At 37.4% G+C, this 25,005-nt stretch overlaps 1 protein-coding gene across 4 annotated transcripts in view; it reads right to left on the reverse strand.

Moving 5' to 3' along the window:
* The window catches only part of NAALADL2 (N-acetylated alpha-linked acidic dipeptidase like 2), a 1,658,577-nt gene that overhangs the window by 1,111,216 nt on the left and 522,356 nt on the right, over positions 1-25,005 (reverse strand). The gene's annotated exons all lie outside the window — the stretch shown is intronic.

The following is a 25,005-nucleotide window of genomic DNA, read 5'->3' on the forward strand; positions in this document are numbered from 1 at the left end:
ACAAACTGTGGAAAATTCTGAAAGAGATGGGAATACCAGACCACCTGACCTGCCTCTTGAGAAACCTGTATGCAGGTCAGGAAGCAACAGTTAGAACTGGACATGGAACAACAGACTGGTTCCAGATCCTGAAAGGAATACATCAAGGCTTTATATGGTCACCCTGCTTATTTAACTAATAAGCAGAGTACATCATGTGAAATGCTGAGCTGGATGAAGCACAAGACTGGAATCAAGACTGCTGGGAGAAATATCAATAATATCAGATATGTAGATGATACCACCCTCATGGCAGAAAGTGAAGAAGAACTAAAGAACCTCTTAATGAAAGTGAAAGAGAAGAGTGAAAAAGTTGGCTTAAAACTCAGCATTCAGAAAACTAAGATCATGGCATCCAGTCCCATCACTTCATGGCAAATAGATGGGAAAGCAATGGAAACAGTGAGAGACTTTATTATTTTGGGCTCCACAATCACTGCAGATGGTGACTGCAGCCATGAAAGTAAAAGACGCTTGCTCCTTGGAAGAAAAGCTATGACCAACCTAGACAGCATATTAAAAAGCAGAGATATTACTTTACCAACAAAGGTCTGTCTAGTTGAAGCTATTGTTTTTCCAGTAGCCATGGATGGATGTGAGAGTTAGACTATAAAGAAAGCTGAGCACCAAAGAATTGATGCTTTTGAACTGTGGTGCTAGAGAAGACACTTGAGAGTCTCTTGGACTGCAGCAAGATTCAACCAGTCAGTCCTAAAGGAAATCAATCCTGAATATTCATCAGAAGGACTGATGCTGAGGTTGAAATTCCAATACTTTGGCAACCTGATGCAAAGAACTGACTCATTGGAAAAGACCCTGATGCTGGGAAGGATGAGGATGGGAGAAGGGGACAACATTGGATAAGATGGTTGGATGGCATCACCAACTTGATGGACATGAGTTTGAGTAGGGAGTTAGTAATGGTCAGGGAAGCCTGGAGTGCTTCACTACATGTGGGCCGCAAAAAGTCAGACACCGTGGAGCAACTGAACTAAACTGAACTGGAACTGAACCCATAACTCCAAAGTTTGCCTTTAATGACTTAGAGGCAACTGACAACAGAATATATATATATATATTTGTTTGTTGCTTAATCGCTGTCATGTTTGACTCTTGCATCCCTATGGACTGTAGTCCACCAGGCCTCTCGGTCCATGGAATTCCTAAACAAGAATACTGGAATGGGTTGATTGCCATTTCCTTCTCAGGGAATTTTCTCCACCCACAGATAGAACTCATGTCTTCTGCATAGGCAGGTGGATTCCTTATCACTGAGCCACCAGGGAAGCCCATAATATGTGTGTGTGTGTGTTTGTATGTGTGTGTGTGTGTAAATATATATAAACATATAAATATGTATAAACATATAAATATGTTTACCATGTATGTGTTCAGTTTTTCAGTCATGTCCTACTCTTTATGACCCCACGACTGTAGCCCTCTAGGCTCCTATGTCCATGGATGTCCAGGCAAAAATACTAGAGTGGGTTGCCATTTCTTCCTCCAGGTGTTCTTCCCAACCCAGGGATTGAAACCGTGGCTCTTGTATCTCTTCTTTACTACTGTGCCACCTAGGAAGCCCTATATATTTATCATGTATATCAGATATTACTATTTATCTGCAATGATAATTCCAAAAAACTTTGGAAACTAGAACAGTAAAGGAACTACGATTTAAAAGGTTTAAGACTTTTTCTAAGAACAGTAAAATTATAAAGGAGAGTCATTAACATCATTCCTAAATTCCATTTCCATTCCATTCTATTCCACATTTTGCTCATATCTGTTCTTGAGAACAGTATCTCCCAGGGAATTTTTAAAAATTCAAATTTCAACACCACCATTCCTTACCATAATCACTATTTAAGAAAGGTATTGTTAATCTTAGAAAAAGGTCATATTCAGATTATGCCTATAAATTTGATCAAAGTGAAACTATTAAATAGTAATCTTCAACTCTGCTTTTCGGGGAAGCCTTATAAATTTCCCCTTGCAAGGGCTGGGCTAACTTAATATGCAATCATGTACAAAGAAAGTATTCATGTTTCATTTGAAAGAAGAAAATGTTCAGAGTTGCTTTTAACCTACAATCTGGTCAAAATAAGTATGACATAGAGAAATCGGCATCATGTATTAGAGAAGTTATACATTTGACCCTTCTAGAGGTAAATGTACAGTGTGGCAATTACTCCATTTAAGCACAGTTCCATATCAGGGATTTTATATGATTGTGGGCTGAGGTGAAGGGTTATGTACGTGACGGTTCTATCTTCACAACTTTCGAATGACTTATTTTTATTAAGTCTATAAACTGCAGTAGCAAATCAACTTGCTAAGAAATATCTACATATTCAATGTGAATAGATATAAAACTGCAAGAGTGTAGAGTTTACATTGCATGTCAAAACCTGTTAGAACTAGAAGAGACTTAAGTGTACTCCTAATTTTATACCTATCTCCTTTCCATCTTCCTTCTTCCTTCCTTCCACCCTCACTTTCCCCTCTCTCCTTTCCTGATACACTTCTTTCTTCCCTCACCCTTTACTTTCTTGTTCAACAAATGTGAAAAAAAATTAGAATCACAAAAACGTTTCAAATCCATATAAATGAAACTGATTCATAAAAAAGTTACTACATACTATAACACACACATTACTATATACCATACCATGCACTGTCCTACATGTTTTATGAAATATTGCCCCAATTAATTCTTAAAACAACTCTATAAGATAGGCACTATTATTGTCTCTTTTTAATAGATTAAAAAACTGAGATATACAAAAGTTAGTTTTCCCAAATGACATAGCTAGGGATTAGGAAAACAGGATTCAAATCCAGGCAGTGCAACTAAACCCTGCCCTCTTTACCATTTGTTCTATTAATGAAATTTTTGTCAAAATTTTTGTTTAAGCCAAATACACAGTAATTAACTAATTTTATAAAATGGCATTCAACTGATAAACATTAAAGTCAAAAAGGAAGTACCCATAGTTTAAATTCTTGTATGGCTTTGGAAACCTGGAAAATATCCAAGAAATGCAGGCAGAACCAACCCAGAAAGAGTTTTTGAGATTGCTACTAATGTTTTTATTTCATTCTGAAGAATATTTAGAGAGTAAGGAGGAACTCTTCAAGAGACCTTCTAATTCATTCTTTTAACTAATAAAAATAAAATCCTCATTGTCCATAAATTTCAGAAAGTTTAAAGCTAGGTCTTCCAATCACAGAATAGGACATGTTCAATACCCATTTATTCAGTCTTGAATGTCTAGGTGTACAAGTGTGCCAACTCTATTAAAGAATATATTTCACAAATTTCAGTGAATCCAAGGAGTTTGGGCCACTGGGACTTTACACTTTCCTGGTAGCTCAGCAGGAAAGAATCCGCCTGTATTGCAGGAGACCCCAGTTTGATCCTTGGGTCGGTAAGATCCCTTGGAGGAGAGCATGGCAACCCACTCCAGTATTCTTGCCTGGAGAATCCCATGGACAGAGGAGCCTGGCAGGCTACAGTGCATGGGGTCACAGAGTTGGACACACTGAAATAGCTTTTAATGCACGTGCGACTGTTTTGTACAAAAGTGTTGTAACTCATTCTGCTGTCAAATTTAAGAGATTCAGGATTAAAATGTTAAATATGGAAGAACCTCAGATAATAGGCAGTGCAGCAAGCCAAAAAAATGTGGCATCAAAAAGATCTAAATGAGAATCTCTTCTTTTGCATTTGCCATCCCTCATGCAAGATGGCTTTGGTAAGCCTCTTTTTCTATAACATGATAATACCCATGTTGACCTTGTAAGTTAGTTATGAGGATATTATGTTGGAAAATGTGGTTGGCCAAGGGTTTAGTATACATAGGATTTTCATTAAGGCTTGTTTATAAATAAAGTTGCCACCTTCTTAGGTGTCACTAGTAAGAATCCACCTGCCAATATAGGAGACAGGAGATGCAGGTTCCTCCCTGGGTAGGGAAGATCCCCTGGAGAAGGAAATGGCAACCCACTCCTGTTTTCTTGCGTGGAAAACCTCATGGACAGAGAAGCTTGGCGAGCTACAGTCTGTGGGGTCACAAAGAGTCAGACTCTAAATGACTTAACAAACACATAAATAAAGTACTGAAGACCTCTATACCTAGTGCTGGTAAGTATTGCATGATCTTTTCAGATCCCTGTTTTATGGAAATACAAAACCCTAAGAAATACAGGATATGTTTTTACTTTAAACAACACATTACCAATTACCATGAAAATTGCATATAATACATATTCAGTTCAGTTCAGTTTAGTCGCTCAGTTGTGTCTGACTCTTTGTGACCCCATGAATCACAGCACGCCAGGCCTCCCTGTCTAACACCAACTCCCAGAGTTCACTCAAACGCATGTCCATCGAGTCGGTGATGCCATCCAGCCATCTCATTCTCTGTCGTCCCTGTCTCCTCCCACCCCCAATCCCTCCCAGCATCAGACTCTTTTCCAGTGTTAAGTGAACTTATTATAACAAATAATTTCTAAAGAACTATATATATATATATATAAATATATTGAGAAATATTTTTCTACTCTGGAAAAAGTAGGATATACTACAGAACAAATATTTGTCTGTGGCATAAAAATAAACTGAAAATTAAAATACTCATATAAAGAGAAATTATCTCTGAATTTTTGCCAAATATTTGCCTATAATACAAGTTCAGATTTTTAAAATTAAATGATTCTCATATAGGAAAAGGTTTCAAAACCAGCCTTCAGACACAAATCATAAACCAGCAGGAGATCAGTGATAGTTAGTAACTATTATATTCTGGCAAGTTGCTTAGCAACTCTAGAACTGCAATTTTTCAGGCTTTTTATTCAGCATAGAAATATTTATTGAATACTTACTACATGCATGTTGCCAAGGAGAGATACAAACAGCGTCACGGAGGGAATATTATTTTTATCATTTCCTCCTATGACAAACTGACTCTACACAGTTTGATAACTTGACTATAAACTAAGAGGAAAATGAAAGAAATTGATTTTGAAATCCAGCTAGATGGCCCCCCAAAACCCTGCTGTTCTTTATCCTATTTTCTGCTGATAAGCCCTAAATCACGCCTTTGGAACCAAACCATAGCCTGTCCTACAGTTATGGAACTGTTTCATTTTTATGCCAATTGTAATATGCATGAGGAATAGGGACCCTACTTCAGCTGTATTTTTAATTCATTTTTCTAGAACAGCACTACTCAAAGAGAGTTGTGGGATGGTAATTTTTGATAAAAGACTTGTTACTAGTCTCTAGTGAAATAGGTACAGACATTGAGATTGCTAAAATTTTAATGACAATTTAAATGCTTTTATGTCTCTTGAACTTAATGATAAAGTGTTTGGGTATGCCATCTATATATTTCATTTTTTAAACCAGATTTCTATATAAATACCTCTTTTTAATTTTTTTAAATAAGGATGGGATTAACATATACAGAATAGTCTATATAAAATAACTAACAAGGACCTACTGTATAGTACAGGGAACTATATTCAATATTTGCAATAACTGACAAGGGAAAATAATATGAAAAATATGTTTACATATATATAAAACTATATGTACTTATACATTTATAAATGTGTATATGTATATTCACACATACATATATCTGAGTCACTATTCTTTACACCAGAAATTAACACAACACTGTAAATCAATTATACTTCAATTAATCAATAGGGGGATTTTATATAGATTTAAAAATGAAAAGTAAAAAGTAAATAAAAATTTCAACTTTAGAGGGTATAAATGAAGAACACTAGCCTGCACATTCGGAGAAGGCAATGGCAAGCCACTCCAGTACTATTGCCTAGAAAATCCCATGGATGGAGGAGCCTGGTTGGCTCAGTCCGTGGGGTCGCTAAGGGTCAGACACGACAGCGACTTCACTTTCACTTTTCACTTTCACACATTGGAGAAGGAAATGGCAACCCACTCCAGTGTCCTTGCCTGGAGAATCCCAGGGACGGGGGAGCCTGGTGGGCTTCCGTCTATGGGGTCACACAGAGTCGGACACGACTGCAGTGACTTAGCAGCAGCAGCAGCAGCAGCCTGCACATTTGAATCAGTTTTGACATATATACGTACCCATGAAATCAACTTCACAATCAAGACAAACATTTCTCACCCCTACAAGTTGTCTTCTGCCCGTTTACAAGCTGTTCCTCTCTCCAGTTCCATAGATAATTAATAACAGATGGATATGACTATGTTTCACCAAGAATAATTGGTAAAAACAGGCATCAGGATGGATTTGGTCTGTGACCTGTAGTTTGATAACCTCTGCTTTAGAGTTATTCCATTGTTCTTGAAAAGCATTGAAAATGATTTAAAAACAGAGAAGCAAAAGCTGTTGGATTTTTGGTCCTAAAATTATGTGGAATCTGATTAGAGTTTTGCCAAAACAATCCTAATAATAATTCAATTTCCATTTTGAAATGAGCCTTTATATCAGAATCTTGTTCGGGTTTAACTTTATCAAGTGATGTTTAGAAATCATAGCATGTAAGTAGCTCTTATTACAGTTGCTCGATTCTCAAATTCATTTATTTTTTTATTTTATTTAAAAATTATCTGCATTAAGTATATGACTCTACATAGAGGAAAGAAGTCATCTGAATGTTATAAGAAAATATTCAGTGCCCAGGGAATAGGTATTTTGGACTCTAAATCAATCAAGACCACTATGAGGACTAATTCATTTCTGATATACAAATAGAATACAAAGTAAATAAACCCCTTGATTTTCCTGATATGGAGAAATAGTATTTTTAAAAAAGATACTAGTTGACTAAAACTAGTTGGTTGCAAAACACCATCTCTGTGAAATAAGAAACACACATATAAGAATGTTTCTGTCCCTATGTCCCACCAAGTATTCTGAAATTGTGGACAGTGAACACTTCCCCTTAGACTTAAATTAATCTTAGTTATGAAAATATTAATTAGCCTTTCAACCATTAGAGCAGTTTCCCTCAGAATATATTAATCACAACATCAGGTTATGCAGCATTGTTTTTCTGTATATTGTTTTTGAAAAATAAATAATTACTGCCCTACCATCATTATGGGAAAAGAAAGGCAGAAAATGAAAAGTAGCAATAACATGGCAATGATGCAAAACTTTTATCTCAATTTTTTAAGTTTGCTAGAATTATTATAATTTCTAGATCCCTATTAATTTTATGCTTTTGAAAATATATATATACACACACACACATATATTTGTTAGAAGAAGTTACTATAAGATGAGATTCAAGTAGAACACCATCCTTAACTTGTTGGTGTTAACTTGTTGGTCATCACAATGTAGTAATGTCTGACTCTTTTGCAACCCCATGGAACTTTGACCCACAAGGCTCCTTTGTCCATGGGATTTCCTAGGCAAAAATACTGGAGTGGGTTGCCATTTCCTTCTCCAGGGGATCTTCCCAATCCAGGGACAGAACCCGTGTCTCCTGCATTGGCAAGTGGATTTGTTACCATTGAGCCACCAGGGAAGCCCCATTCCTTACCTTACATTACAGTTTTATTTACCATTATCTAGTTTGTACACCAGAAGACATATATAGGGTACTCACTGAAAGAGAAAGCTTAAAAGAACACAACAAGATAACTAGAAGTGTGCAACTGAAACCCCATGTTTATTGTTACTCAAAATTTTCAAGTCACAAACTACAGGTGTGCATGTGCGAGTCTGTGTGTATATATTACAAAAGTTAAAAGTTCCCCAGGGTATTGTTCCATATTACCTTCACCACTACCAATTAACTGTAAACTTAAAAATAGGGGATCAAAAAAGTAAAAGATCACAGTATTCTATAGAAAGTACTATAAAACTTTGTTTTTCCTCTTAGTTGGTAACAGTTTATGGCAAACATACATAAATCAGAGCATTTATTATGAACCATAATTTCATTCTGGGGCTTCTCTGGTGACTCAGCCAATAAAGAATCTGCCTGAAATACAGGAGATCCAGGTTTGATTCCTGGGTCAGGAAGATCCCCTGGAAAGAGAATGACAACTCACTCCAGTATTCTTGCCGGGAGAATCCCACAGAGAGAGGAGTCTGATGGGCTACAGTTACTGTTAAAGAGTAACAATAAGCATGGGGTTTTCAGTTGCACACTTTTAGTTATCTTGTTGTGTTCTTTTAAGCTTTCTCTTCCAGTGAGTACCCTATATATGTCTTCTGGTATAGCCCTCTTGAAAAGTCAGACACCATGGAGCAACTAAGCACACACACAGGCATATTTTCATTCTACATCACTGTGAGAAAGTTTGATGCATCTGCTATAGATACTCAACATCTATCTGGACAACTACAAGACCATCCCTTACTAAGATTGTTTCAGAGTCACTACTTTGGAAAAACACTTATTCAGTTAGAATAATAATGTATGTGCAAGTAAGCAGTTTTTCAGTTGAAGTTCCAAACTCTATCTGAACAATCATATCAAATTAACTTTACAGATAATCCTTTGAATGTGTGGATCTTTTCAGTTTTAGAAATATCTGAAGTTGAATAAGCTAATACCATAGAAATGGAAAAGCAAGAACTTAATCTTATGTGAGGCAGGGCAGTGTATTTGCAGTACTCATTAAAAACAAAAACATAGTGTTCTTGCACAGTGCATAGATTACATGACTTTGTGTGGGCATGCCTTTTTATGAACCTTATCAATGCTCTACCAAAAAGGATGGCAGATAAAAGACTTAAGATCATAAAACAACACCCTGCACATTCTTACTATCATATTCTTTGAACTTTATTTTTTATTACATTTTAGTTATTGTTTCTACAAGGTTGTACATTCTTTGGAACAAGAATAACGCTTTTATTTTCAAGAACTATTTCCATAGTGCCTAATACAATGTCTGTGACATAGTTGATATTTAATTAATATTTTGAATGACTGCTTATTTAACTTATATGCAGAGTAAATCATGAGGAACGTTGGGCTGGAAGAAGCACAAGCTGGAATCAAGATTGCTGGGAGAAATATCAATAACCTCAGAAGTGCAGATGACACCACCCTTATGGCAGAAAGTGAAGAGGAACTCAAAGGCCTCTTGATGAAAGTGAAAGAGGAGAGTGAAAAGGTTGGCTTGAAGCTCAACATTCAGAAAACAATGATCATGGCATCTGGTCCCATCACTTCATGGGAAATAGATGGGGAAACAGTGGAAACAGTGTCAGACTTTATTTTTGGGGCTCCAGAATCACTGTGGATGCTGATTGCATCCATGATTTAAAAGATGCTTATTCCTTGGAAGGAAAGTTATGACCAACCTAGATAGCATATTGAAAAGCAGAGACATTACTTTGCCAACAAAGGTCCGTCTAGTCAAGGCTATGGTTTTTCCCATGGTCATGTATGGATGTGAGAGTTGGACTGTGAAGAAAGCTAATCACCAAAGAATTGATGCTTTTGAACTGGGGTCTTGGAGAAGACTCTTGAGAGTCCCTTGGACTGCAAGGAGATCCAACCAGTCCATTCTAAAGGAGATCAATCCTGGGTGTTCATTGGAAGGACTGATGCTAAAGCTGAAACTCCAATACTTTGGCCACTTCATGAGAAGAGCTGACTCACTGGAAAAGACTCTGATGCTGGGAAAGATTGGGGGCAGGAGGGGAAGGGGACAACGGAGAATGAGATGGCCGGATGGCATCACCGACTCGATGGACATGGGTTCTAGTGAACTCCAGGAGTTGGTGATGGACAGGGAGGCCTGGCGTGCTGTGATTCATGGAGTTGCAGAGTCAGACACGACTGAACGACTGAACTGAACTGAAACTTAATATATCATAAAGCTGACAGAATAATATCTCAAGGTTTGTTATATCATTATTGTTATTAAATAAGACATTGAAAATACTTTTGAAGTAGTCATTTATAACTCTAGATTGAGTTTCCCAAAGTGCACTTTGAAAACTACCAAAAATAAATCTGGATTAACAGTTTAAAACAGGTACCTTTTATCCATTTTATACATAATCCATCTGAATTACTTGATTATGGTATAAATTTTTCTCTCTCTGGGCATATATATGTGTGTGTACATATGTGTATGTGTATATATATATATAAATATGCATATATATTTTAAGAAAAGAAAACTCCCAAGAGTTTCAATTGTACACTTAAGACTGAGAAATCTTACTGTTGGTGCCAAAAGTAGTAGGTATACTATTATTGTTGCTATCAGTAGTACGACTACTAGAAACAAAAGTAGTAGTAGAAATGAATAAATAAACATTTGTTGAATAAATGAATCATTGGTTGTCACATGCCTATGTGTCAGAATGCTAAGTAGTTTATGATACATTTAGTTAAGATAGTGTCTTAATCCTTAATGCATCTGTAACATGTATTTACATTTAATAATATTTATTACAATTTCAGGGATTCCCTGGTGGCTCAGATGATAAAGAATCTTCTTGCATTGCAGGAGACCTGGGTTCAATCCCTGGGTTGGGAAGATCCCCTGGAGAAGGAAATGGCAACCCACTCCAGTATTCTCGCCTGGAGAATCCCATGGACAGAGGAGCCTGGTGGGCTACCATCCATGGGGTCGCAGAGAGTCAGACACGACTGAAGCGACTTAGCACACACGCATGCGTTACAACTTCAAAGATTGGGAAACAGATTTAGAGTGGTTAAGAAACCTGTCTAAGGTCAAAATACAGAACTGTAAAGAAGTTTAATAAACGGCCAATGCTATAAAACATTTTTAGTGCTGGCACTCAGTTCTATTTAATTCAGAAGTGCAAACGCTGTTCACCTAATTATATATCAGAATGCAGGCAATATATCTATTCCATGTATTCAATTCTGTGTATCAATTCAGTATCACTGAAAGAAAACATATTCATAGAATTTGGGAGTTTGGTTCTCTTTAAAAATTAAAGATACCCTAGAGCAAATATCTTTGGAAAACATCAGTTATTCTGACTCATAGGGCCAAATGACCGTCTACCTAGAGAAGATACAGACAAAGGAAACAATCAAACTTCAATTGAACTATTTTAATGGCTCTTTGTGTTGTTTTTAAGAGTTCATTATATAAATAATTTCACCTGAAGAAAGAAACTTTATAATGAAGCTTTGAAAAAAATACAATAGTTGGTCTAAAATCTATGAAAATTGACTAAATGTCAGGATCTAAACTGAGAAGACAGATTCATCTTTTCAAAAACCTGATGTAGTTTAATAATTGAATGCTCTCAATATCATAAAGAGATTCCCAGAAGAAACTGAAAGAACTATTTGTAATAGGAATTCATGAAATAGAGCTCAACGTAGAGAAACAAGAATTTCAATTATCAAGGATTCTGAAAAGTGTGCCCACAACATGGCAGGAAGGCTAATTGTAGAAAACTAAAGTGAAAGTGAAATTTCAAGAATCGTAGAAAACTAAAGTTCCAAATAACTCCTTCTTCAGATAAACTACTTTATTATTTAAAAGAAGTAGCCTTAATTAGAAGAGCAAAAATTCACCAAGATTTAGCAGAGCCAACAGGCAGATCATCTTTTCTATTACAAATTTCAAAGTAATATTTTCAAGATAAGACATTACTCCAAAGGTAATCTTGAATATATAAGTCATAGTCACAACATTAAATCTTGGGAATTTTAAGCAGTGCTAAGTTTTATGCAGAATTCACCAAAAACAGGACATTCTACAGTATTTTGTTACTTAAAAACCATGCCAATGGAGCATCAGAGATATTCTAGTATCCAGCAGGATTTGTTAAGTAAGAGGAAAGTTAAGAAAGCCCAGCAATTCTTCAGTTGATACTGAGGTAATATGCCCAATGACCATTCATTTTAATATCATTAAATTTCAGTAGACTTAATTTCTATTTCAATCGCCTCTACCACATATCTTTCTTAGCCAGCAGTTTCCATACCTCAAAAGATACAGAAAAATCAAACCAGGATGATCGAATAAAGTAAATAAGCTAATGTTTGAAAATAGAGGAAATTAGCCTGGCTTTTCTGTGTTGCTGCTACTGTCTTGATTTTATAGAGTGCCACTGGGCTCATTATTAGAGTGAGAACATCTAATTCAGCTTCGGCAGTTTCTTTGTTTTGATGATGTGATGGTGCCTGGTTAATGATATGCTGTTAGATATATCCTAACTGGTAATGCAGCAACTCCTGGGGAGAAAGCAATGAAACGTTATACTCTGCAGTTCTGGTGAAAGAGACACTGTAAGCGGCACTGCATGCCTCCATCAGGGGTCGAAATTACAAATATAATTTTATGTCTTTAAAGTTTCCAATAAATTGTAAAACTTTAATGTTGGTGAGCATGATTAAAATACTACTAAAAGAAAAACTCATCTCAACACAAAAATTCTGCCACCACTGGATTGATTTAACCTATTAAAAACACATCACAATTGTTGAAGTTATTTGAGTTTCCTCAATAATTTCTCCATGCTTAAATATGTCTAAACTTTTGAATTACACAATTCAAGGTGAAAATAGATAACAAATCAGCATGCAGGAGGAGTCACCTTATCTCACAGACTAGCGATTTATTCAGCCTTAATTCCTCACAGGGCTTTCCTGGTGACTCAGCAGTGAAGAATCTGCCTGCAATTCAGGAGACCCAGTTTCGATCCCTGGGTCAAGAAGATCCCCTGGAGAAGGAAATGGCAACCCACTCCAGTATTCTTGCCTAGGAAATCCCACAAACAGAGGAGCTTGGTGGGTTACAGTCCATGTGGTCACAAGAGTCAGACATGACTTAGTGACTAAACCACCACCACCACACCAATTCCTTAAAATGCAGGAACAAGTGAATCTTGTTTCCACACCTCTTCCTTCACAACACACTTGCAAGAATTGTCCACCCAGTTCTTATCAACAATCTCCTTTTGGCCCAAGTATTTTAAAATTTCCAACTCCACATCTTTGCTCTTACAACCCAGCCAGCCTAAATCTTGCCTATGCTTAAAGAGGCAGTTAACATTTGAGTACTGCCATGTGAATGTCCCATGGTGATTTCTTTCCCTTGCATCTTGATAATAAAGTGCTCTTCACATTTTCTATCTGACAGAACCAAATAAGTCTTTAATAAAAACTGAAAATGCCACAGGATCTTTACCATAGTACCAGAAATTAATCTAACTTCTTTAAAAACAGTTCACTTAATCAGCATGATAACCTTATGATATATGCACTGAGAGTACCCTTCCCATTTCATGTATGGAGAAGTGAGATGTTATGTGACTTCCTCTGGGTCACAAAGCTCCTGAGTTTGTAGAAACAGGAATCAAACCCAACTAGTCTGGTACTGGAATCCATGATCTTAATCTTTATTCTACATTGCCTTGTATATCATGTTACATGAATTATAATTTTATCAACTAACTATCATTTCCCCAAATATAGACTGGTCACAGATTACTAGCAATCATCACATGGTTTTAGGCGATATGCAGCAGAGTGCTACAGTCAACAAGTGTATTTTGATTGGTTAAGCCACCAAAATACCTATTTAATAGAAGTAATATACTTCATTTGCATAAAACTATGTCCCCTTCAAAGTGTGAGGAGAGAACTATCTTTCATAAAGAACCCAATAGCATGTTAGGTATTTTGTTAGATTAAAAGTGATTCTATTTAATCTAAACATAAGTATAATAAATGCAAAGAGTACTTAAAATATTCATTTTTCTTAAAAGAGACACCTAATTATGATTCTATTCAGTGTATAAAATATAACAGTATATCTTTTAAAGCTGTTCATACCATATTTCAATTTTTCCACTTTAATTAAAAGTCTACAGAAGTCTCTGATTAAGGCTATACCCAATACACACAACAATGAAATTAGGCTTCCCTGGTGGCTCAGAGGTTAAAGCATCTGCCTCCAATGAGGGAGACCCAGGTTCGATCCCGACTGGAGAAGGAAATGGTAACCCACTCCAGTATTCTTGCCTGGAGAATCCCATGGATGGAGAAGCCTGGTAGGCTACAGTCCACGGGGTCGCAAAGAGTCAGACACGACTGAGCGACTGAACAGAACAGAACAATGAAATCTGCTAAATAGTTAAGTAATGAAAACACCAGAAATAACAATAATAACCACGTTTCCCTTTTCTGGACAGAATTACAGTCACTCTAAGCTAGTTACAGTTCATGTAAGTAGCATCAGAAAAGCTATACTAGGTGTATGCTACACAATTTTTAAAAACTATCATCGGAATAAAAGCTAAAAAAATAAACCACCATATCAATTCTTTCCATGGTTTTATAGAATATTCCAATCAACCTTGCTCTTGAACTTCCACATTGTTTATTTTTAACATTAGGCAATACAGGTAATGTTATTTATGTGGTTTCCTTTTATATCCGAAATTTACATGGGCATTCCCTCCTTTTTGTCCTTGATGGATACCATATGCAGACTTCTCTTAGTAGACAAGAAAGATAAGTGTATAAAGATTTATGCAAAGTGCATTGAGAGAAACAAAGATGAGCTTGCTTTGAAAAAAGATAGACCAGAGAAGATAAAATTTAAAAGATTTCATCATATCAATATACAATAAGTTTTAAAATGACATTATGGAATACATAGTATATGCTAAGCATAATATTTATTTACATATGTCATGTCATTTATTCTTTGCTGAAGTAGGTATCATTTTACAGAAAAGACTAAGAAATTTCAAAATGTTAATTAATTTGGTCAAGGGTAATAATTAAGATCTTCACGACCAAGATAGTCACGATAACGTGATCACTGACCTAGAGCCAGACATCTTGGAATGTGAAGTCAAGTGGGCCTTAGAAATCATCACAACTAACAAAGCTAGTGGAGGTGATGGAATTCCAGTTGAGCTATTTCAACTCTTGAAAGATGATGCTGTGAAAGTGCTGCACTCAATATGCCAGCAAATTTGGAAAACTCAGCGCTGGCCACAGGACTGGAAGAGGTCAGTCTTCATTCCAATCCCAAAGAAAGGCAATGCCAAAGAATGCTCAAACTACCGCACAATTGCACTCATCTCACACGCTAGTAAAGTCATGCTCAAAATTCTCCAAGCCAGGCTTCAGCAGTATGTAAACCGTGAACTCCCAGATGTTCAAGCAGGTTTTAGAAAAGGCAGAGGCACCAGAGATCAAATTGCCAACATCCAATGGATCATGGAGAAAGCAAGAGAGTTTCAGAAAAACATCTATTTCTGCTTCATTGACTATGTCAAAGCCTTTGACTGTGTGGATCACAATAAACTGTGGAACATTCTGAAAGAGATGGGAATCCCAGACCACCTGAGCTGCCTCTTGAGAAACCTGTATGCAGATCAGGAAGCAACAGTCAGAACTGGACATGGAACAACAGACTGGTTCCAATTAGGAAAAGGTGTACGTCAAGGTTGTATATTGTAACCTTGCTTATTTAACTTATATGCAGAGTACATCATGAGGAACGCTGGGCTGGAAGAAGCAGAAGCTGGAATCAAGATTGCTGGGAGAAATATCAATAACCTCAGATATGCAGGTGACATTACCCTTATGGCAGAAAGTGAAGAGGAATTCAAAAGCCTCTTGATGAAAGGGAAAGAGGAGAGTGAAAAGGTTGGCTTGAAGCTCAACATTCAGAAAACAAAGATCATGGCATCTGGTCCCATCACTTCATGGGAAATAGATGGAAAAACAGTGGAAACAGTGTCAGACTTTATTTTTTGGGCTCCAAAATCACTGCAGATGCTGATTGCAGCCATGAAATTAAAAGATGCTTGCTCCTTGGAAGGAAAGTTATGACCAACCTTGATAGTATATTAAAAAGCAGAGACATTACTTTGACAACCAAGGTCCGTCTAGTTAAGGCAATGGTTTTTCCCATGGTCATGTATGGATGTGAGAGTTGGACTGTGAAGAAAGCTGATCGCCGAAGAATCGATGCTTTTGAACTGTGGTGTTGGAGAAGACTCTTGAGAGTCCCTTATACTGCACAGAGATCCAACCAGTCTATTCTAAAGGAGATCAATCCTGGATGTTCATTGGAGGGACTGATGCTGAAGCTGAAACTGCAATACTTTGGCCACCTCATGCGACGAGTTGACTCACTGGAAAAGACTCTGATGCTGGGAAAGGTTGGGGGCGGGAGGAGAAGGGGACGACGGAGAATGAGATGGCTGGATGGCATCACCGACTCTGTGGACATGAGTTTGAGTGAACTCCGGGAGTTGGTGATGGACAGGGAGGCCTGGCGTGCTGTAATTCATGGGGTCGCAGAGAGTCGGACATGACTGAGCGACTGAACTGAACTGAACTGAATAATTCCACATGAAAACATGGTCTGATGGTGGCAACTGAAGGAATTATTGAAAGGGATGTGTTTCTCAACCAAACTGTAGCAAAAAATAATTACTTTATTTTCAGAATAATATATAAGGTGTATATTTATATAATCGTAGTATCACATATGTATGTGCTGTGCTGTGCTAAGTTGCTTCAGTCATGTCCAACTCTTTATGACCCTATGGACTGTAATCAGCCAGGCTCCTCTGCCTACTGGATTCTCCAGGAAATAAAACTGGAGTGTGTTGTTGTGCTCTGCCCCATGGGATCTCCTGACCCAGGGATCGAACCCACATCTCTTACGTCTCCTGCAGTGGCAGGTGGGTTCTTTACCACTAGGGCCACCTGGGAAACCCCATTATATATGCGTATATTCACACAAAGAGAGTCCCTTGGACTGCAAGGATATCCAACCAGTCCATTCTAAAAGAGATCAATCTTGGGCGTTCATTGGAAGGACTTATGCTAAAGCTGAAACTCCAATACTTTAGCCACCTCATGCGACGAGTTGACTCACTGGAAAAGACTCTGATGCTAGGAGGGATTGGGGGTAGGAGGAGACGGGGATGGCAGAGAATGAGATGGCTGGATGGCATCACTGACTCGATGACATGAGTTTGAGTGAACTCCGGGAGTTGGTGATGGACAGGGAGGCCTGGCGTGCTGTGGTTCATGGGGTCGCAAAGAGTCGGACACGACTAAGCAACTGAACTGAACTGAACTGAATACTTAAAAGGGTTATTTAAATTCATATAATTTTATAAGCATGATTCTACAATGTTTAGAGGAGTATAATAAAGATAGAATAAGTAAAAAGATGAAGAACATGTCAGAGCACTTTTACTAGCTGTGTCATTCATCATTTTCCGTAGCATAGAAATGAAAATAATCCTTGAAGATCATAAATAAAATCTCCTCACTAAAATCCCTCAGTGACTTCCCATGGCTCATTAAATAAAATCCAGACTCTTTAAGTTGGTCAACCATAAACCACCTCTCCTTTGCCATATTCCTACCTGCCCCTTGCTCCTTTCCAGCCTTGGTGCCTCAGTACACACTGTTACCTCGTTGGAATGCTCTGACCCTAGCTTCCTATGATTCCTTCATTTTTTTCAGTCAATCTGACCTTAAATGTTATTTCCTAAGAGATGCGCATCCTTCATACAACAGCGTTTAAAAGTAACAATTAAGTATTTAATTGTCAGCTTCTTACTACTTTTTGTCCACTTGATTATAAGTTCTATATGTAAAGGGATCATATGAGTTTGATTTTTCATGGTACAAGTGAACTAAATGTCCACAAATAAATCAATGTACAAGAACAATGATATTTAGACTTAAGTATTATTTCAAACTGTTACTCTCACCAATGAAATATACATATTCCCCCAAACCTATTTCTAACTCTTTTTATTATGATTACAATTTTAGAGCAAGCTGTAAGTGTTATAATTTAACGAAACTTTATAATTTGATGAGATAAATATTATAATTGGCTGTTACAAAATTATTCTTAGTAGTTTGCTATTCAATTTGTTTGCTAATAACTGATACACTAAACAGAGTTGTAAATCTCCTCTTAACAAGCCAGACTTCAGTAATCATGATTAGATCAGTATGAATTTCAAAGATGGATGAGACCATAACAAATCTTATAAGTTCCTTAACTTCTGTCTAGAACTTTCATATCTATCAAATGAACACATTGAACTGAATGACTTACAATATCTTTCAGATTCTTACATTTTGTGATTTGAAGCATTTTAAATAAAGGAGAAAAAAAATACATGACAGTTACAGTGATGACTATAGCTATCTGCTCTTAATTTTTAGGATATTTCTACCTCCTCTAGTAAAATATATATATATATGTAACAGAGCACAGAATGTTCTGGGACTAGTAAGATATCATTATGTGTTTTTCTCCATTTAAGAATCCTTTTACAAATATAGTTCCCAGTTCCAATGCCAAGAACAGCTGGTTAGATTTATGAATGCCATTACAGTATGTGTTCTTCTAATAATTACTCTGCCAGAGGACAGGACATGGGCCATTCGAATTTCCAATGGTGAACTTCCAAAAGATAGCAAAAACTGAAGTTTTGTATTTTACACCAGTACCAAGACAACAAATCTAGAGAAGATGATGCTGAAAGCACCAAAGAATCTGATCTTTTTGTTCTATACCTCTGTGCCTAGCCAGAAGCTGCAATTAAACAAAAGGCTTAATTTCTTAAACAAAAGGAATAATTTTCTCTCATTATTTGAGAAGAGGATATTGAAAAATGATACATCTGGCTATGTAGTAAGGAATTGCATAGAAAAAGAAATACTTCTACGTTTTAGAAGATTATTTGGATTTTTAGGCTTTAGAATCAAAGATACCCTGTTTCATCTCAAATTTTTGCTCACTAAATTTAAGATCCGTTAGTGGACAAAATCATTACCAAGTCATTTGCCTAATGATTACTTTATTTCTCTCCATTTTATGTCTCCCCATTCTTCTACTTTTATTAATCAAAATCTACTGTAAGGAATACCTATCCCTTCTCCACTTATAGATTTCAGATTTGTATGGCCCTAAAACGGAGAAGGCAATGGCAAGCCACTCCAGTACTATTGCCTAGAAAATCCCATGGATGGAGGAGCCTGATTGCAGTCCATGGGGTCGCTAAGGGTCGGACACGACTGAGTGACTTCACTTTCCCTTTTCACTTTCACACATTGGAGAAGGAAATGGCAGCCCACTCCAGTGTTCTTGCCTGGAGAATCCCAGGGACGGGGGAGCCTGGTGGGCTTCCGTCTATGGGGTCACACAGAGTCGGACACGACTGAAGTGAGTTAGCAATTAGCAATGGCCCTAAAATTCCTTTGTAAAATCCTAAGCCCCAATGTGATGATATTTGCAGGTAAGGACTTTAGGAGGTAACTAGGTTCAGATGAGAAAAGTGGTGCCCTCATGATAAGATTCCTGGAGGAGGAAATGGCAACCCACTCCAGTATTCTTGCCTCGAGAATCCCATGGACAGAGGAGGCTGGCAGGCTACACATTCCTTGGGGTTGCAAAGAGTCGAACATGACTGAAGTGATTTAGCATGCACGATAAGTTAGTGATCTTATTAAGAAGAGGAAGAGACTCGAGAGCTCTCTTTCTGTCCCCCATGTCTGGATATGGCAGGAAGGCAGCTGTCTGCAAGCCAAGAGTGCTTTCATCAGAACTCAACCATACTGCCATCTTGACCTCAGACTTTCCACTCTCCAGAACTGTGAGAAACAAATGTCTGTTATTTAAGCTACTCAAGTTATGGTATTTTGTTACAGTAGACCAAGCCATGACATAAACCTTGAATAATCTTTATTTATTCAATTGCATATTCATATCAATATGGACTCATGGATGTCTCTGGACTAATATCCAAAATTTCACTTATTTTGCTGTTCAAATTAGTTCAACTTTAGCTCTTGGAACCTGTTATATTCTGCTTCCCTATTTTTCTGACATTCTTCACCTTTTCTGAACATTTTCATAAACTCTCTCACCACAAGATGCTTCTGGGTCACCTTGGCCCATCTGGAATCAACTATTTTCCCAAAGAGTCCTTGTCCTGTTAGTGCATAATGACGCTTAGAAACTAGGACCTGGAGGTTGCATCATCTCAAAGTATTTCCCTGAGACAGAGTTGCCTCTTGGTATCACAAGGAGGTTAGTTTCAGGGTCCACATAAATCAAAATCCAAGGATGCTCAATTCCTTATTTAAAATGGCTTAGTACAGTAGGTTCTCCATATCCATCAGTTCCTAGAAACATGCAGATTTGAAGGTATAGGTATCTCTCTTTAGTAACAGACAAGGGAAAGATAACTTTATAGTAACTTTGAGAATCTTCACAAACCTGTGTACCAAATAACCAGGCTAATGTCACCGGCAAAAAGGCATAGTGACATCATAAACACTTTGAAATGATGCACAGAGGACACAGTATCATTTCAGTGGTAACACTATGCAAAAATACACCACTTCATTTCTATCATGAGATCAAAAAAGTCCAAATTGAGGGGCTTTCTAGAAAACAGCTGAGCAGTACTCTTAAAACTGTCAAGTTCACGAAGGAAAGAGACAAACTGAGGAACTTACAAATTGGAGAGATTAAGGAGAAATAATAACTAAAAGCAATGTGAGATAAAATCTTATAACATAAAAAAAGTATTAGAGAATAACTGATGAAATTAAAATAAGATCTGTAGTTTATTTAACAGTAGTGTACCAAAGTTAATTTCCAAGTTTTGAAACTTATACTATGCCTACATAGGCTGTTAATATTAGAAGTAGTGGAATTGGGAGATTTATGGAAACTGTCTTATTTTTGCCACTTTTCAGCACGTCTAAAATTAGTTCAAAATAATTTTTTTAAATAAGCAAAGATAATGCATCTTATTTAGATGAAACTATTTATATTAAATGATATACTTTCTCCCAAAATAAAGGAATGAAACGTTCTATGTGCCATTCATTTCTTAGTCTCTGTTTAATTTTTTCCATTTTGGGAATGCATTTTCCCACTAAATCTATGTTTTATCTTTAAAATCCTGAGGACATAATTTCTAAAGGTAACATATTCCGTGAATTCTTATAATAAGATTTTGCCATATTTTAGTCTATTTTAGATTTGGTCAAGTTGTTTTAAGCAGTTTTAGAAGTAGAATTTGCAAAAAGTTAAGTGATTAATCATAGGCAGACATTGTAAAAGAAAAGCAACAAAAGAACAAGCATTTAAATGGCTTCTTTCTAAAATAATAATTAAATTGCTTATTGGACACATTATTCTGCCAAATACTCTTCTAGATATAATATTAAATTGCCAAATAGGGACTATGGTATATTGCAATGATGGACACAACTTTTTACTCCTTCCTTGATCCACATACTGTGCAATGCAACTCAACAGCTACTCCCATCATGAAGTGGACTTTGTTACACATTCTTTGAACCTAGCCTGGTTTTGTGACTTGTTTTGACCAAAAGTACTGGAGAAGGAAATGGTTACCCACTCCAGGGGCCTGGAGAATTTCATGGACAGAGGAGCTTGGCGGGCTACAGTCCACGGAGTTCCAAGTGTTGGACATGACTGAATGGCTAACACTTTCGCTTCACAAAAGTTCCAGGACACCTTGTGTGTTCCTTCTCTGCCATAAGAACAAGCCACTGTGCGTACTGAAGCACCATCACATGGACAAGAGCCATGTTGCCTCACTAGCGGTTCAGTTCAGTTCTGTTCAGTCGCTCAGTCGTCTCCGACTCTTTGCGACTCTTTGGACTGCAGCACGCCAGGCCTCCATGTCCATCACCAACTCCGGGAGTTTACTCAAACTCATGTCCATTGAGTTGGTGATGCCATCTAACCATCTCATCCTCTGTCGTCCCCTTCTCCTCCTACCTTCATCTTTCCCAACATCAAGGTCTTTTCAAATGAGTCAGTTCTTCACATCAAAGTATTGGAGTTTCAGCTTCAGCATCAGTCCTTTTCAATGAATATTCAGGACTGATTTCCTTTAGAATGGACTGATTGGATCTCCTTGCAGTAAAAGAGGCTCTCAAGAGTCTTCTCCAGCATCACAGTTTAAAAGCATCAATTCCTCGGCTCTCAGCTTTCTTTATAGTCCAACTCTCACATCCATCCATGACTACTGGAAAAAGCATATCTTTGACTAGACGGACTTTTGTTGGCAAGTAATGTCTCTGCTTTTTAATATGCTGTCTAGGTTGGACATAACTTTTCTTCCAAGTCTTTTAATTTCATGGCTGCAGTCACTATCTGCAGTGATTTTGGAGCCCCTGAAAGTATAGTCTCTCACTGTTTCCATGGTTTCCCCATCTATTTGCCATGAAATGATGGAACCAGATGCCATGAGCTTAGTTTTCTGGATGTTGAGGTTTAAGCCAAGTTTTTCACTCTCTTTCACTTTCATCAAGAGGCTCTTATGTTCCTCTTCACCTTCTGCCATAAGGGTGGTGTCATCTGCATATCTGAGGTTACTGATATTTCTCCCAGCAATCTTGATTAAAGCTTGTGCTTCCTCCAGCCCAGCATTTCTCATGATGTACTCTGCATATAAGTTAAATAAACAGAGTGATAATACAAAGCCTTGACGTACTCCTTTCCCTATTTGGGACCAGTCTGTTGTTCCATGTCCAGTTGCTTCCTGACCTACATACAGATTTCTCAGGAGGCAGGTCAGGTGGTCTGGCATTCCCATCTCTTAAGAATTTTCCACAGTTTGTTGTCATCCACACAAGCAAGCTGAGCACCAAAGAATTGATGCTTTTGAACTGTGGTGCTGGAGAAGACTCTTCCGAGTCCCTCGGACTGCAAGGAAATCCAACTAGTCCATCCTCCAGGAAACCAGTCCTGGGTGTTCATTGGACAGACTGATGCTGAGGTTGAAAATCCAATACTTTGACCACCTCATGTGAAGAGTTGAGTCACTGGAAAAGACTCTGATGCTGGGAGGGATTGGGGGCAGGAGGAGGAGGGGATGACAGAGGATGAGATGGTTGGATGGCATCACCGACTCAATGCACATGAGTTTGAGTGAACTCTGCGAGTTGGTGATGGACAGGGAGGCCTGGCATGCTGTGATTCATGGGGTCACAAAGAGTCAGGCACGACTGAGTGACTGAACGAAACTGAACTGAAAACACAAAGGTGTTGTCGCAGTCAATAAAGCAGAAGTAGATTTTTTTTTTTAACTCTCTTGCTTTTTTGATTTTCCAATGGATGCTGGCAATTTGATCTCTGGTTCTTCTGCCTTTTTTAAATCCAGCTTCAACATCTGGAAGTTCACGGTTAATGTACTGTGTAAGCCTGGCTTGGAGAATTTTGAACATTACTTTGCTAGTGTGTGAGATGAGTGCAATTGTGTGGTAGTTTGAGCAATCTTTGGCATTGCCTTTCTTTGGGATTGGAATGAAGACTGACCTTTTTGAGTCCTATGGCTATTGCTGAGTTATCCAAATTTGCTGGGATATTGAGTGCAGCACTTTCACAGCATCGTATTTCAGGATTTGAAATAGCTCAACTGGAATTCCATCACCTTCACTAGTTTTGTTCATAGTGATGCTTCCTAAGGCCCCCTTGGCTTCACATTTCAGGATGTCTGGCTCTAGGTGAATGATCACACCATCGTGATTATCGGGGTTGTGAAGATCTTTTCTGCACAGTTCTTGTGTGTATTCTTGCCACCTCTTCTTAATATCTTCAGCTTATGTTAGGTCCAAAGCATCTCTGTCCTTTATTGAGCCCATCTTTGCATGAAATGTTCCCTTGATATCTCTAATTTTCTTGAAGAGATCTCTAGTCTTTCCCATTCCTTTGTTTTCCTCTGTTTCTTTGCATTAATCACTGAGGAAAGCTTTCTTATCTCTCCTTGCTAGAGGTTACCTTAAATCAAACATCAGCCTGTCAGCTACCCTAGATCAGCAGAATCACCTACCTCAACCATTCAACTGACTGCTGACACACAGGTGCACCTGGGTGAGCTGTGGGATTGTCCTGTGTTGAGTCCCTCAGTCATGTCTGACTCTTTGCAAATCCATGGACTGTAGCCTGCCAGGCTCCTCTGTCCATGGGGATTCTCCCAGCAAGAATACTAGAGTGGGTTGCATACTCTCCTCCAGGGGATCTTTCCAACCCAAGGATTGAACCCAGGGAGCTGTGGGGCTAGGGGACAGTAAAAAGCCTTTATATTTCAAGTCACTAAATTTTAGGGTAGTTATTTATGAGGCAATAGCTCACTAATGGAAGGATTTTCACTGTGCACACACACACACACACAAGTGATGTACAAAAATGTAAAATAAATTGCTTGAGTTTGCACCAAAATGAAGTTCAGAGTTACAGCTCAACATCTGTCTGACTCCAAAATGTGTATTTTACATGATGTACTACTGTCTCTCACATTCTTGTAAGGGTGTTCTTATTTTCATTATTTCTGCAAGCATACTAAATATCTTACTTGAGATTCAATTTATAAAATTATTAAATCCAATTTCAAGTTACTAATGTGTTTTGAATAACCACATGCTAAATATTGTTCTGATGAAAGATCCATTTATTATACTGGACATGCTTTCATAAACATCCTACACTGTTTTTTCACATGAAATCAAAGGTTACATGTAATAATTTTTATGCATCACAATAGATGCTTTCAAAATATGCCTCTTTCTACTTATTTGTCAAGTAGTAAGTTTTCCTTTTATCATGAGTATTTAATATGGATTTTACAGTATAAATATAATTACATAAACATTCTTGAATACATCTGAGAAAATTTTATTCTCAATCTTAAAATATACCTAGTAAATTATCAGCTAAACAAATATCATGATGAAAATTTTTTAGGATGTTTATTTCATCAATCTATTAAATATGAATATCTTTGGAGCCAGGTTGCAAATGACACTTTTCTTTAACTCTCTAAACTTGATGGTTCAAGAAAGAGAGTAATAAGTAGATTTAAAGCAAGTAAGAATGAGACTGAAGTGCAACTTTAATTAAACCATAAAGTACAAGCTCCAAATGGTTAATCTTTATGATTTTGAAAAAAA

Source organism: Moschus berezovskii, chromosome 1, assembly GCF_049115385.1.
Source record: "Moschus berezovskii isolate FMDL1 chromosome 1, NW_MosBer_1.0, whole genome shotgun sequence".
Lineage (NCBI taxonomy): Eukaryota > Metazoa > Chordata > Mammalia > Artiodactyla > Moschidae > Moschus > Moschus berezovskii.